This window comes from Thermobia domestica, chromosome 8 (genome assembly GCF_964235325.1).
Source record: "Thermobia domestica chromosome 8, izTheDome1.hap1.1, whole genome shotgun sequence".
Classification (NCBI taxonomy): Eukaryota; Metazoa; Arthropoda; class Insecta; order Zygentoma; family Lepismatidae; genus Thermobia; species Thermobia domestica.
The window spans coordinates 44,702,978-44,717,050 of record NC_137461.1 but is presented as its reverse complement, the minus strand read 5'-3'; the positions used below and the strand labels follow the sequence as shown (position 1 = coordinate 44,717,050).

The 14,073-nt window shown below is 34.7% G+C and overlaps 1 protein-coding gene across 4 annotated transcripts in view; it reads left to right on the top strand.

Moving 5' to 3' along the window:
• Window positions 1-14,073, top strand: part of LOC145692856 (uncharacterized) — a 129,181-nt gene that overhangs the window by 84,877 nt on the left and 30,231 nt on the right. The window lies entirely within an intron of this gene.

Here is a 14,073-nt window from a genome sequence, read left to right as displayed (position 1 = left end):
TACTAGTTGTTGAAATTTGGAACGAGGTATTTAGTACCAGTAATATAGAGAAAAAGTTTGATCTCTTGTATAAACGCTTCAACTAGTTTTGATAATTCTTTCCCTGTTGTAAATAGTACAACAAAATATAAGGAATAGAAAGAATGGATTACACAAGACATAAAGCGTTACAGTAAATTAAAGAGGCAGTTAACAAAAAACAAATGCAAACAAAGAAAATGGATTGTTCTATTGTAAAGAATTACATAAAATACTATAAATATTAATCAAAACAGCGAAACAAAATCATTATGTAAGTAAAAATCACTCAAGCCAAAAATAAAACGTGCTCTACGGAAAGCAGTGAAAGAGAATAGAAGCGTTAAACTCAGAGCTAAAATCGAGAATATAACACTATATATAAATGGTCTTCTAACGAATGACCTTGTGAAAGTCAACGAACATTTTAATAAGTATTGCACAGGTGTAGCCAACACTTAAGTAAGGCGGCAAATCCATCCTGAAGAGGCACCAGAAATGCTAAAATCCAGTGTTCCTCGAATCACGAATACCATCTTCCCTACTCCAACTTGCAAAGATAAAGAATTAAAAGAGCTGAATAACTTAAGAGTCAAAATCAGTTGACGATAATATTCCTGTGAGTTCAAGAACAGCATAGCTTTGCATTCAATAAATGCATAAATACTGCTGCTTACATACTAATAAACAATATGCTAAAGCAATTGATAACAAAATGATGAGAATAGGAATATTTTATGATTTAACTAAAGTACTTGACCTAATCACCCATAAAAGTTTGCTTAGAAAATTAGAATATTACGGCTTACGGAGCAATACTTTAAAATTACTTGAATCTTACTTAGAATATAGAAGACAATCAGTAGGAATAACTCACACGATAGGAAATTTAGAAAAAACATATCACTCAACTTACAGATACATGAGCCATAGAATACCAGAAGGATCAATCCTGGGACCTTGCTGTGTCTCCTACATAAATGATCTTCCAACAAAAGCAGAAAACGCACAAACTGTACTGTATGCAGACGATACTAGCCTGCTTGTTAAAGGGTGAAATATAAAGGAACTAAAATTAAAAAATAATAAACGTTCAAAACAAAACGAAACAGTGGTTTCAAATAAACAAGTTGATATCAAGTGAGTCAAAAACACAGAATGAATTCCACCATTCCAAAGAAAACAAAAAGTCAAAGAAATATTAATTCAACATAAGTCACTTGGACATTTTATGTCCGAAAACTTAGATTGGAGTTAAACCGTATACTATCAACAACGTAAAAATTAATGGTAAACTATATGTTTTCTTAGAATTTTGCAAGAAGTTTTAAGTACAAGATCTTTAATTCAAGTCTATTACAGTGTAATTCACGTATTAATAAAATATGGGATGGTCTTCTGGGTAACAATTATAACAGCATAGTAATTTACACAAAACAACAAGAAACTCTGCGTATAATCCCTGGTATAAACCGCACTTACTCGTGTAAACAATTATTTTTTTAAAATACGGAACCTTCACTGTTCCATCATCATACATCCTTGGAATAGTCGAATTCACCAAGAGAGAAATTGCCATTATCAATATTACACAGAATAACACAAGAAATAAAAATCTATTGTGACTTTTTTAGTTGGCACTTTAGTACATAATGGCCCATGAAACATGGGAAACAGTATTTAAGATAATCTTACTATAGACTTCAGGAATGAATCAAACATTGTGTGTTTAAGAGAAAGGTGAGAAACTTCCTATTAAATAAAGTATATTACAGTGTTAAGAATTTCTGGACGATAAAATTATATAATTTGTTTTTATTAATTTTATTGTATTAAATATTAATATTTTTCTTATTTTCTTTTCTACATTTAATTTGTAATTGTTCAATTAATATACTGTATATACAATTTAATGCAATATTATATATAAAAACAACTACAACATATTATATGAGGAATACTATTCTTAAACCGTTGTAAACAAGTAGCACCAGCATAATATCTTTTGAACCTATATTTTGTGAACTGAATCTCCAATCGCAAATATCTTAGTTGCACAGGGTAAATAAATATTCTTGGAGGCGAATTTTACTCGGATTATTTTCTCAAAAACGATTAAGGCAATTTTGTTCATATGTCATAAATAAATGTTCGATTAACAAACCCGTAATATTGATTCATGCTACTAAATGGAATTGATCTTGGACGTTGATACCATGCATATAACTATTTTTGTTGCGCAGAAATGAATTAGCATAACTTAGTTATGAGGCTGTTGAGTATATGTTTTAATGAACTAGCCATTAATTTTAGACAATTGCAGGTAATACATTTAAGTAGGTAAAGTCTCAACTTATTAAATAAAACTAGAGACATTAGATTAATTTAAAACTGTCGTTGTGGCCTGTTAGGCTATTATTTTGACAATGTCTTGACATACTCAATTAAGAAGCAAGATTTTGACAATTAAAAAGATTTGTACTCATACTTGAATATGAGCAATGCGTTTATCAAGTCATGGACCAGTTCTGTACTCACCAAAATTACTTTAGCGAGGATGATGGTCAAGTTTTCGTTTCTTCTTTAGATTTCAGTATTCTATTTCGAGTTCTATACTAGTTTAGTCCACCTGCTTTTATTTTTAGCTTTGTTGGTGTGATTATTTTTCCGCTTGCCTTAAACAATTACAAGAATTTTCTTGGTTATGTGAAGTAGGAAGCGTTAATGTTTTTAGGTTAACACATTCATGAGAATACTACAGAATACCACATAACATGAGAATTATGTTTTATTAGAAGGAATGTTTTATTTGCACTTAGTTTTATGTTATTACATGATTTTTTAAGATTGTTTTGGAGATTTGTGAATGACTTATAGCACCAGTTTGGGATTTGAATTTTTATTTTTTACTTGAAATTTGAATAATGTACAAAGTGTTATGATAATAATTAATTAAATATTTTTTCTTCACCAATTACTTTTTTGTTTTGTTACAATATGATATAAATCAATTTTCCAAACGTAGTTCCTCCTGGGATGAGTTTCCCTCGATAGAAAATTATCCAAAAACTTTTATATAATTTAATTCATTTTTCGTATATAAATGTTGGGATAAATACTGAGATCGAACCAGGAATTCCACGCAACAGATATGAGAGATTTACTACTGAGACGCCGCGGCCACAAAACAATATATTAAAGCTGATAAAGTGAAGTGTGTGTATTCTTAAAATGTCTTATGTAAAATCAATGTAAATATGAAGATTACTTTCATGAATATAGTGATTTTTAGTTTGAGATTATATTGTAAATTATTATGATAATAAAGTGGGAAAAGTTTCCTTTGGAGATGGGCGTAAAAGGAATGTTGATGTTTAAAGATTTGTACGGATATAACAAAATCACGTCACCAGCATCTGCACCCGGATCAGCAGGTAATGAGATAACAGTTAGCAGATATGTGCAACTTTTTTTTCTTTACAGTCACAATTTCAAGAATAGTTTCTAGTATAATAATTGTAGATAACTACATTACAGTTTTCTGAAACGTATGATATCTATCAAGTAAGCATTAAAATATAATTGTAAGTCAACTAAACGAATTTAAAAAGCGATGAAACCTATGAAGACAAATTAAGGAATTAATTTTAAAAACTCGTTCTCTAAAATGCATATTTCTGACAATAAAGTTGTTATATTAGTGATATTATATCTGTAGTTTATTAATTGTATAATTTATGTGAGGTCATTCTCTCCCTCCCAATAAAGGGCCAATGACCACCTCATTAATCAGTTACAGATAGATTAATCAAGGCAACTCTTCTTCCCATTAAGAGCTCCCTTATGGCTAAGCGGTTAGCGTACGCGCCTTTGGCGTGGGGGACCCGGGTTCAATTCCTGGCGGGAGCTCTTGTGGTTCGGATTCCACGTTAATCAGTAGGTCCACGTCTCATATAGCCTCGCTGCTGAACGGGACGCTAAACTAAAATTAACTCATCTGAAACTGAATCTTCGTCCCATCAAAAATAATGTTTTCCCATTGATAATGATCAAAAATAAAATTTCTGAAAAAAATCTGTGAATCAAATAACACGACAAACTCAATAAAATATTAAACCAACAATCCCAAAACACACACAATGAATAAATAAATAAATAAATAAAACAGAAACCATAAGAAAAGTTACTACAAGAGTAGAGGTATTAAGAAATAAAATACAATATCTGGAAACAAAAGCCTTAGAGGTTTCTGTCAAATGATTTCAGAATAGATGGCTATTCATTTATCATATTTCATTACTCACAGTATATGGATGTCTTTGTTGAAAATGCAAAGGTGAAATTGAGATAAAAGATCCCTAAGAAAGGAAGATACACCATAAAATCACGTTCTATGTGTAAGTTCTAGCATCTTTGTTTCACTAATAGAAAATGATATATGTATAGACAGCATTAAAGTCATCCTTTCCCGTAAAGATAGGGTTCCTAACTTTGGGTTGACTTATCCATAGATAAACATTTGACGATAGGCCTATACAGTGCGAATACACAAAGGGGCTTCCGAGTTTAACTCCGACTTGAGCAAGATATCATATGCAAAAATAAGCATTTATTATATATATATATATAGATAGATAGATAGATAGATAGATAGATAGATAGATAGATATAGATATATATTTGTAAAAACATGAAATGACGTGAATTTGGGAGCTTGAACCCCTTCTCCCGCTTGACAACATTCTGTGTACACTACTGGGTTTGTGTATACTAATTTATCTGGGGGTGACTTAAGAAACATGCAACATACCTATTACCAGACAGATTTGTTAAAAAAAGGTACTTTATTACAACTTAGATTATAAAGCTAAATTTCTAAATATTACAAAACTAGTTTTATTGCTACTGATATATACTTACATTTTTGTAACTCTGATTTGTGATTTCCACTTTTACAACATATAACTGCACGCGATACAAACTTTTATGAAAAGTTAAATTTCTCAAAAGTATCATCATCTCCATTATAAACCCATAAACAGAAAGAAACTTTTAGTTCTGTTTTTTCTATTTCTCTAGAAAATGTTCAATGTCATATTTACTATGATAGAAAAAAGCTAACAAAATTTTGAGCCTGCAAATAATGTCAAATCAAGTCAAATATTTTTTTTTTACAATGTTTTGTTTGGAAAAGATATTTAGTGCAGAGAAGAAAAGATATTCCATGAACACACTCGAAAGATCAAGATTACCAATTGTTTTGTTACTTACAACTATGCTAAGAGGAAGATAACTCGATGTCAACTAAGCTGGAGTTTTAAATCGATATTTTTCCTGAAACTTGCGATTGTGACAGTTGCAATATTGCAGTTTCATTTATTTGTAGCCAATGTACTGTATGTTACAACGTACCGGTATAATAGAGGTTTTCGAAAAATACATAACCAACGTACCGTATGCTACAAGGTACTGGCATAAAAGTTTTTTTTTTTAAAAAAAAAGTACGTAACCAATGTATTGTATGTTACAAAGTACCAGTATAATAGGATTTCGAAAAATACGTAAGCAACGTACAGTAGTTACAACGTACTGGTATAAAACAAGTTTTTGAAAATTCGTAACTAAAATACCGTATACCGTTACCAAAGTATGGGTATAATAGTTTTAAATATATATATATTTACCTACCGTACCAACCAACCTACCGTACGTTGCAAAGTAACGGTATAATAGGGGCTTTTGAAAAATACATAACCAAAGTTTCGTATGCTACAACGAACTGGTATAATAAGGGTTTTTGAAAATTACTTAACCAATGTACATTATCCTACAACGTACTGGTATAATAGGAGTTTTTGAAAAATACGTAATAGCGTACTATATGTTAATCTCACCCAAACCGGAATTGCTGGGAATGCTACGTAAATGTTTTTGGATTGGCTCCATTAACCACTTTGGCTGAGATAATCGACCTACCTCTCTATTTCAAATATCTGAATTCAAAAATTTGCTTTTGTTTAAGGCTTATCTGTGGAGTAACAGACTGAAGTTAGAGTCACCTATAAGGTTGTTAACAGACTGACTCCATAACAATCTTGGCCCAGATAATTGTTCTAGCTATTTACTGCGAGAAGCAGAATTTAAAAATTTGCTTTCATTCCAGATTTATCGTGTTGAGGAACGTGTGACTTAAAAAACATGAAATGAAATAAAAATGTGTTAGTTCAACGTCCCACGATTATGTCCTTTAGGCTAAGGGAGACGGATGATTAAGGCAAGTGAATGATAATGGAAGAATTAGTAGAATGTGAATGTGGGAGGAAACGGGAATACCCGAGAGAACCCACAGACACGATGTTCTCCACCACAAATTTACTAGGCCGGGGATCGAACCAGACATCCCATGCACAAGAGGTAAGCGCTCTAGCACTGACCACTGTACCCCTTTGGCTTCTCATAGGCGATGATCTTATTTCTATATTATGAGATTCCAAAATTCCTGTTATATTAAGTCAATGTCCTGAAAATCGTTCTTTATCAGCTACGTGCAGGAAATGTTATTTTATAAAGTAAGTTACCTAATCTTATGATCATTTTATAAAGAAGTCAATAAAAACGTCTAGTAGACTACATTTTAACTGAACGCTTGAAACACTGTAACAAATAGGTTCTGAATTTACGACAATCAACTGAATGTTATTTTGATAAAAATGAACCTTATGACTTGCGTGTATCTTTGTTTCTTTTCAATGACTGTGCTTAAATAAAACAAGAAATAAAGTATAAAATGATTTACTGATAACAATATGACTTTCATATGAGTTATAAAGCATAAGTAATGAAATATTGTTAATAAAAATGATTGTCAAAAATAATAATAATACAAGAAACAATAAATAAAGAATAAATACTTAATTTTTGTTTAATTAACTAAGTTACTAAACGCTATATTGAAGATAATTTCCATTCTAAGGAACGAATATATATAAGCTACATCACTAAGGAAGTCATTTTTGTGTTTTTGTTATATTTATTGTGTTAGTTGTTAATGTATTCATATAACCTGAAGAGGTTTCACAGAAAATCTTGTCTGCCGCAAACATCTGTATTGATATGTCGGACCATATATAGTTGAGAAAATGTTTAGAACTTATGCCGTAAGATGAAAACTCGCCTGAACACCAAATTTTCAAAATCTGACATTTAGAATTCTTCTTCGAAAGGAAAGAAAATCTATTACATGAATGGAAGGAATCGAATGAAATCTATCAACTACCTAACCTTAAAAATATATCAAACAATAGGTATTTTCTTCAGTAACAGGAAGTTGTAATGCCCTGATATCCGATCTGCCTCTACGAAAGAAAGTAAAACTATATCCATCAATGCTCAAGGATGCCGATTTCTCTGTAACTTTGGGAGGTCCATTCAGATGTGTATTTGTTTGCAGACGAGAATCTAATAAGGCATATATGAGGATTTTAAGACAAATTAAATTCAAATTATGCAAAATATTTTATATTCATAAATACACTAGGGGGCCCACATGAGCTTTAGGGGGTATTTTCCACCCAAGATCGAATCCCTTGCCCACATGAGCATTAGGGACTTGCCCCCAGGATTGGCACCCTTGTCAACATATCCACGCAGACCCCTGCTAGTGATACCTTCAGTTTCATCTTTACAATTAGAGATCAAAACACAATTTGATTTACTCTTGATCGAATTCTTGGGAAAACTGCAGTTTATAAATTTTATGTAGAATAATTTGCATAGAGGGGAGGTTTTATTAGCGAAAAAATAATGTACATGAAAATATTTGCATTATTTCTGTATATTAACGTTACTTTTCGTTCCTGCCCTAAGTTTCGGATACATCAGTTCTTGTGATTATGAAATTAATTGAAATATCTCCCAACTAGCTTAATTAATAAATACACTATTGTCTCCAGAATACAAACGTCTTAGAACTAGAACAACTTAAAGTACAAACGAAAATTTTGAGCAACTTTTGCCCTGAAACACGAACGCTGCTTTAGAATACGAACGCTGCTATGGAATTCGGACGTCCAACAAAATGTTTGTATGTGTTTGTACGATAGTGGCCCTTGCATTTGAGTCACCTGTACGCTTTGTCGCTCAGTTCCGTGTCAGAAGATGTAATGAAAGTAGCCATGAGTCCAAAATCTTTGATTAAAGTTTTATTAATAGTTAATATTTTACTGTCAATATAATTTTGAAAATTCATGTTCATGGTATCCAGGAACGAATTAATCCAGTTTCGTGTATTCTAAAATTGCCTTGGGACTCGATCGCTTTGAGGAGAGGATTCCAGAATGGATTAAGTTCATACTCCAAGCTGAAGAAACAACAAACTCATTTTTTTACTAAGGTTGCCCATTAATCGAGACAAGACCGAGCTCTCCCAATAGAAACAGATCGCATTCCGAGACAAGACATCGCCTTCACGACACAATTTAGGAACGAGACAATGCACCAATATCAACGATGGAACAGTTTTTGAATTTTAAAAGTATATCTATATACCCCGGGGTAACTCTTAAGTTATACCATCAAGTTTTAATAGAATGGGCCAAGGAATGTTAGAGTAGTTTTGAGTTGAATACTTTCTCCTAAGACTTACCATTCATCCCCCACCCTTTCTTCCCAAACTGTTCTTTCAGGTATTAAAAATTCCAATGACAATAGCCTTTTTGTTTCCAAGTCATTGACAAACGAAACAAGTATAGGGAGTTGTCAATTGTAATTTTAAAAAGGTCAAACACTAAAAAATGCGAATAAGCATAGAGAAAGTATGCATTGTTATCACCCAATGAATGGACATTGAAGTAATTGGTACTTTTGTTCTTTGACATTGAATATCTTTTCAGAGACAGTGATTCAGTCCAACACAATAAGCCAAGACTATAAAAGTCATAATTTAATACACAGTTTCATAAACAAAAACATTTATGAGAAAATATTGCAAGGTGATTCACTGTTTCAGTGAATTTTATTCTACTGAGGTACAAACAAATTAACCATTCAAAATCTTTCTTTTAAATCACAATTGAATAAAATATTGTCTCTTGTATATTAGGACATCACTGTCTTTTTTTTCTTTTTCAAATTAGGCTACTTTTGGTGAACAATTTCACCTTCATTTATCATTTATGATTAGGAATATAGGCAGAAAGACAAGAGAGTATTGTTAAATATGTGATTACACAGATCGTAAATTTATCGTTTCAGAAGTTCAAATGTTGCAGTATTGCGAATACTGATGATGACGTGGCTTTCATTTAATTATTTTTTCTCCACTTTTTGTCCCGTTTATATAAAAGCACTTTATGTTTTGATTTGTCTATTACTTATTTTTTTTTTTTTTTAAAAAAAAGAGTAAAATTAAGATTCAAAATGTTGGAAAGTAAATTTCAAGTATATGGGCAACTGGACAGTGAGTCCGTACCATGTGATAAGGAAGTAGAGAAACGTTGCTATGTAGTTTTAGTCTGTGACGCGATCATGTCATGTTATTTATTAGTTACGGAATGGATTACTTGAGTAATAGCGTTGTAGAATTTTACCTTTTAAAATAAAGGTGGCTCGGTATTATATTTGGTCTATGATTATCATAGGTTGGTGATACGTGTGTGTGTGTGTGACTTATTTTTAAAAATATTTAACAGTGACAACGATATTTCTCAAGATAAGTAATTCATTCTGTAACTAATAAATAATAACATGACAATCGCATCACAGACTAAAACTACATAGCAACGTTTTCCTACTTCTTATCATATGGTACGGACTCATTGTCCAGTTACCCATATACTTGTAATTTACTTTCCAACACAAAATTAGGTGTTAATTACTGTCTTTTTTTAATTTAGCAATATGTTAAGGTGTCAGAATAGAGGGATACTTTTACGTCAGTCATGAATTTAAACAATAATATTATTATTAAGGTTACCCAGACGTCCTGTTTTCCATACTCTAAAAACTTTCTTTCTTAAAAAAAAAGGTATAAAAATATGGCAAAAAACTTTCTGGGGAATAGAGAACAACTGTTTCAACTTCAAGATTCATAATACAATGTCTATGTCTCGCATTCTGGTCTGCAATGTGAGCAACTCGGGGGAATAAAATGATAAGTGCCACTTCCGGTGAAATTGAGCTATCAGTTGGAATGGGTTGGGATTAAACTATAGAACAGCATGGAAGTAGTTTCATTTGTACCTATAGATGGCAGAAAAAGATCGTTTGGTATATGTTATTGCATGGACTCGCATGGAAATATTAAACCTTTTTTCCCAGCTTACTCGAAAGTTGGAAATTGTGACATATGACTGTTTCTCCGAGGCGCTTATATAATCATATACCATATATGCATTTGCAAATAATTCTGATTGTTCATATTGTTGCAATGTTTAATTCTGAAAGAAATTCATTTCTTCTAGCCAGTAATGATTTCAGTGAATGGCCTCCTCCCGGACCACATAACCCCTCGCCCTCCCCTTTGTTAAATCTAAATAAAATGAAATCGTGCAGTTTTATGTCCCACGGTTGTGGCTTTTAGGCTAAAGGAGACAGACGATAATGATAGAATTGGAGAAATGACAAGTGGGAGAAAACGAGAGAACCGCAAGGAAATCCACTTTCATGGTGTTGTCCAATAAAAACTGGGCCCTCTAGTACCAAAGATTTGCGCTCTGCCATTGACCCACCATGACCTCATATTTTTTTCGCTGTACTGTTAAGAGATTTACCGTAAAAATATAATATTTATATCATTAAAAATCTACAATACCGATCACGGAAGTATTATTTTCTTTTGCGCTTAGAGATGAATGAAGTGCTAATTTCTAATTTTCCCCGTAACGACTCCCAATTCACGTTAGTAATCCACTTTGAACACAATCGGAGATGTAAGAAATGGCATGATGGTTCAGTGGTAGAGCATTCATCTTTGGTTCTAGAAATCCTAGTTCGATCCCAGCATAAGTGGTCCCATGTAGCGCAGTCGCTAGCGCTCTCACTTTTGGCACGAGTGATCCAGGACTGGATTTCCGGTGAGGACACTAGGTCGAAAGAGTGTAAGAGCTTTCTTAAGCCAGGCATCCTGAGTGGTTCTCCAGGGTTTTCCTCATTCGCGCCAGGCAAATGCCGGGATGATTCCTAACATATACATCTCAGGCCGCTTCCTTTCTTCACCCATTCGTTCTTCCTTCCCTTTCCTCGGATAGTGTGGTCGCCGAGGGACGTCATCCTTCATACACAACGTGCTAACATGGCCATAGATACTGAAGACCCAGAAATCTAATTCCTAATCCTAATCTATCCAGTACATGTGAGTTTATTGTGCAGGACTTCACGGAAGTGGATTTCCTTAGAAGTCTCCTACTTTCTCCCACATTTTTATTCAACCAGTTCTTTAATAATTATCTGTTTCCTTTAGCCTAAAAGTCATAATCATGTGACATAAAAGATATCATTTTATTTTGATTTCTCAGACCTAGTACAACGGACAGGGTGTCCGGAAGAAGTCTCACTCCCTGAATCACCACTGACTGAAAATATTGTATTTTCTTGACAGTTGAACATGACAACAATATTATCATGAACAACTATTTGTAAATACAAGGAGTCCATAAAGTCCTGCAGGAAAGTAGAACGCTATAACTTGGAAACCGTTACGTTTAAGTGTATAAATTTGTGAGGTTGGAAGAAGGGAAGTTTAAAGTTTTGTTCTGACCACAATGCTTGATGCTGGCGACAATGCTCGATGACGTTTACGCTGGTAATCACGTGACTTAAGATGGCGTCTATTAAAGAAAAGGCACAATGTGTTTTGTGGTTTGCAGAATTAAAATCTTGCGTTTCAGTGCGAAGAAAGGGTTCCAACCAACGTATGGGAAAACACCCCCAGCAGAAACAAGTATCAAGAGGTGGTACGAGAAGTTCAAAGAAACGGGAAGTGTGTCAGATTTACCACGCAGTGGAAAGCCAGGAACGAGTGACGATGTGATTCACACGTTGGAGGACAGCGTAGCCAGGAATCCAATGAAGTCGCTTAAACGTAGGTCATTGGAACTGAAAATACCGAAGTCAACGTTACACAAGATCGTACGCAAGAACTTGAAGGTCCGGCCCTATAAGTTAAAAATTGTGCACGAGCTGATAGAGGAAGACTGTGACATGAGAATGGAATTCTGTGAGTCAATGCTTACTCGCTTACAAGAAGATGGTGACCTTCTGTCTCGATTTCTGTTTTCGGATGAAGCCACACATTTCATGTGTCGGGAAAAGAGAACAGCCACAACTGCCGAATTCCACGTGAATTCGAGGATCACAAGCGGAGTGGTCCCAAACTCAATGTGTGGTGTGCTGTTTCAATGGACCACATTATCGGCCCTTTTTTCTTCGAGGAAGAGACGGTAAATGGTAACAATTATCTGAACATGCTACAGACATTCCTTTTGCCAGAACTTACTAGATTAGGCATCCTTAATGAGGTACGGGGCACCGTCGCACTATGCCCTTCAAGTCCAGTTTCTTAACGAAAAATTTAAGGAGAGATGGATTGGCCGAAGAGGACCCCCACTTTGGCCTGCAAGATCACCAGATATTTCGCCTTGTGATTACTGTCTGTGGGGACACGTGAAGACCAAGGTGTATTCGCAGAAGCCACCTAATCTGCACGATCTTAAGAACAAAATAACTGATGTGATTTTGAACATTCCAGACGAACACCGCCAACACGCAATTCTTGGTTTCCCAAAAAGACTGCAGGAGTGCTTGGACGTGAATAGTGCACAATTGGAGGTTTGGTGATGAACCTTAACAAGCTGAAACAAAACTTTGAATCTTTCTGTAAGTACACCAAAAAGTATTTGTTAATACATTACATAGTTTCCAAGTTATAGAGTATTACTTTCCTGCAGGACTTTATGGAATCCCTGTATAAAGACTTATAATGACACCTAGTACCTAATATCCTAGCAACGCTTATCTAGTTTGCATATTCCCGTAAAATCATGAAAATCAATCAATTCGGGCCCTTGTCAATACATATGTGGGTAATCATTTGGGAAGAAGATTTGTTTTTGTTGGCAGTACGTGTAAGAACAATCGGGAGATAACTTTAATAAAAGTAGTAGAGGACTCACATCACGAAAAGCAGGATCATCGTTGAATTTGCGTTATGTTAACCACATATCACCAACTACGGCATTTATTCTGAAATTGGTCGTCTGCTTGCTTTTCGACAAAAAGCGTAACAACAGATACGAAAATTTAAAAATATATCTAATTCATTTTTTAAGATCGCTTTATAAGGGTGTAATATGGTGGACGTACAGTAGAGTAAGCTAGGGATAAGTAGGGTAGCTTAGGGTTAGGGACGTTTGGACTAGGGATGGCCACAAAGTTCCGGTTCCGGCGGCGGTTCTGGAACCGGTTCCGGACCTGGATCCGAAAACCCGGTTCCAAAACCGGATCTTAGGAACCGGTTCCAGACCTGGATCCGAAAACCCGGTTCCAGAACCGGATCTTAAGAATCGGTTCCAGATCTGGATCTGTAAACCCGGCTCCAGAACCGGATCTTAGGAACCGGTTCCAGATCTTGATCTGAAAACCCGGTTCCAGAACCGGATCTTAGGAACTGGTTCCAGACCTGGATCCGAAAGCCCCCAAAGACCCGTAAAGGAGGCATAAGTTCACCTTCAAAAATAATGCAAAGAGGACCATGCGCTTGTGCCTTCCCCGCCCAGACCCGCTTGTGCCCCCAGAAAAAAAAATTGGTTCACCAGTGGGTGTTTAGCCAAATGAGTTGGTCAGTTTGCCTGTTTAACTAATGAGTTTGCCAGTTACCCAGTTTATTTGGCCAAATGAGACAAGCTGCCGCCGCCTGGGCGCCTGCCTGTCGCTTCCACCATTTTATCTAGCATACTGTTCACAGCTTGCCAGCAGCTCGGGTTTAGCGTAGGGATGGTCACAAAGTTTCGGTTCCAGCGGAACCGGTTCCAGGCCTGGATCCGAAGAACCGGTTCCAGA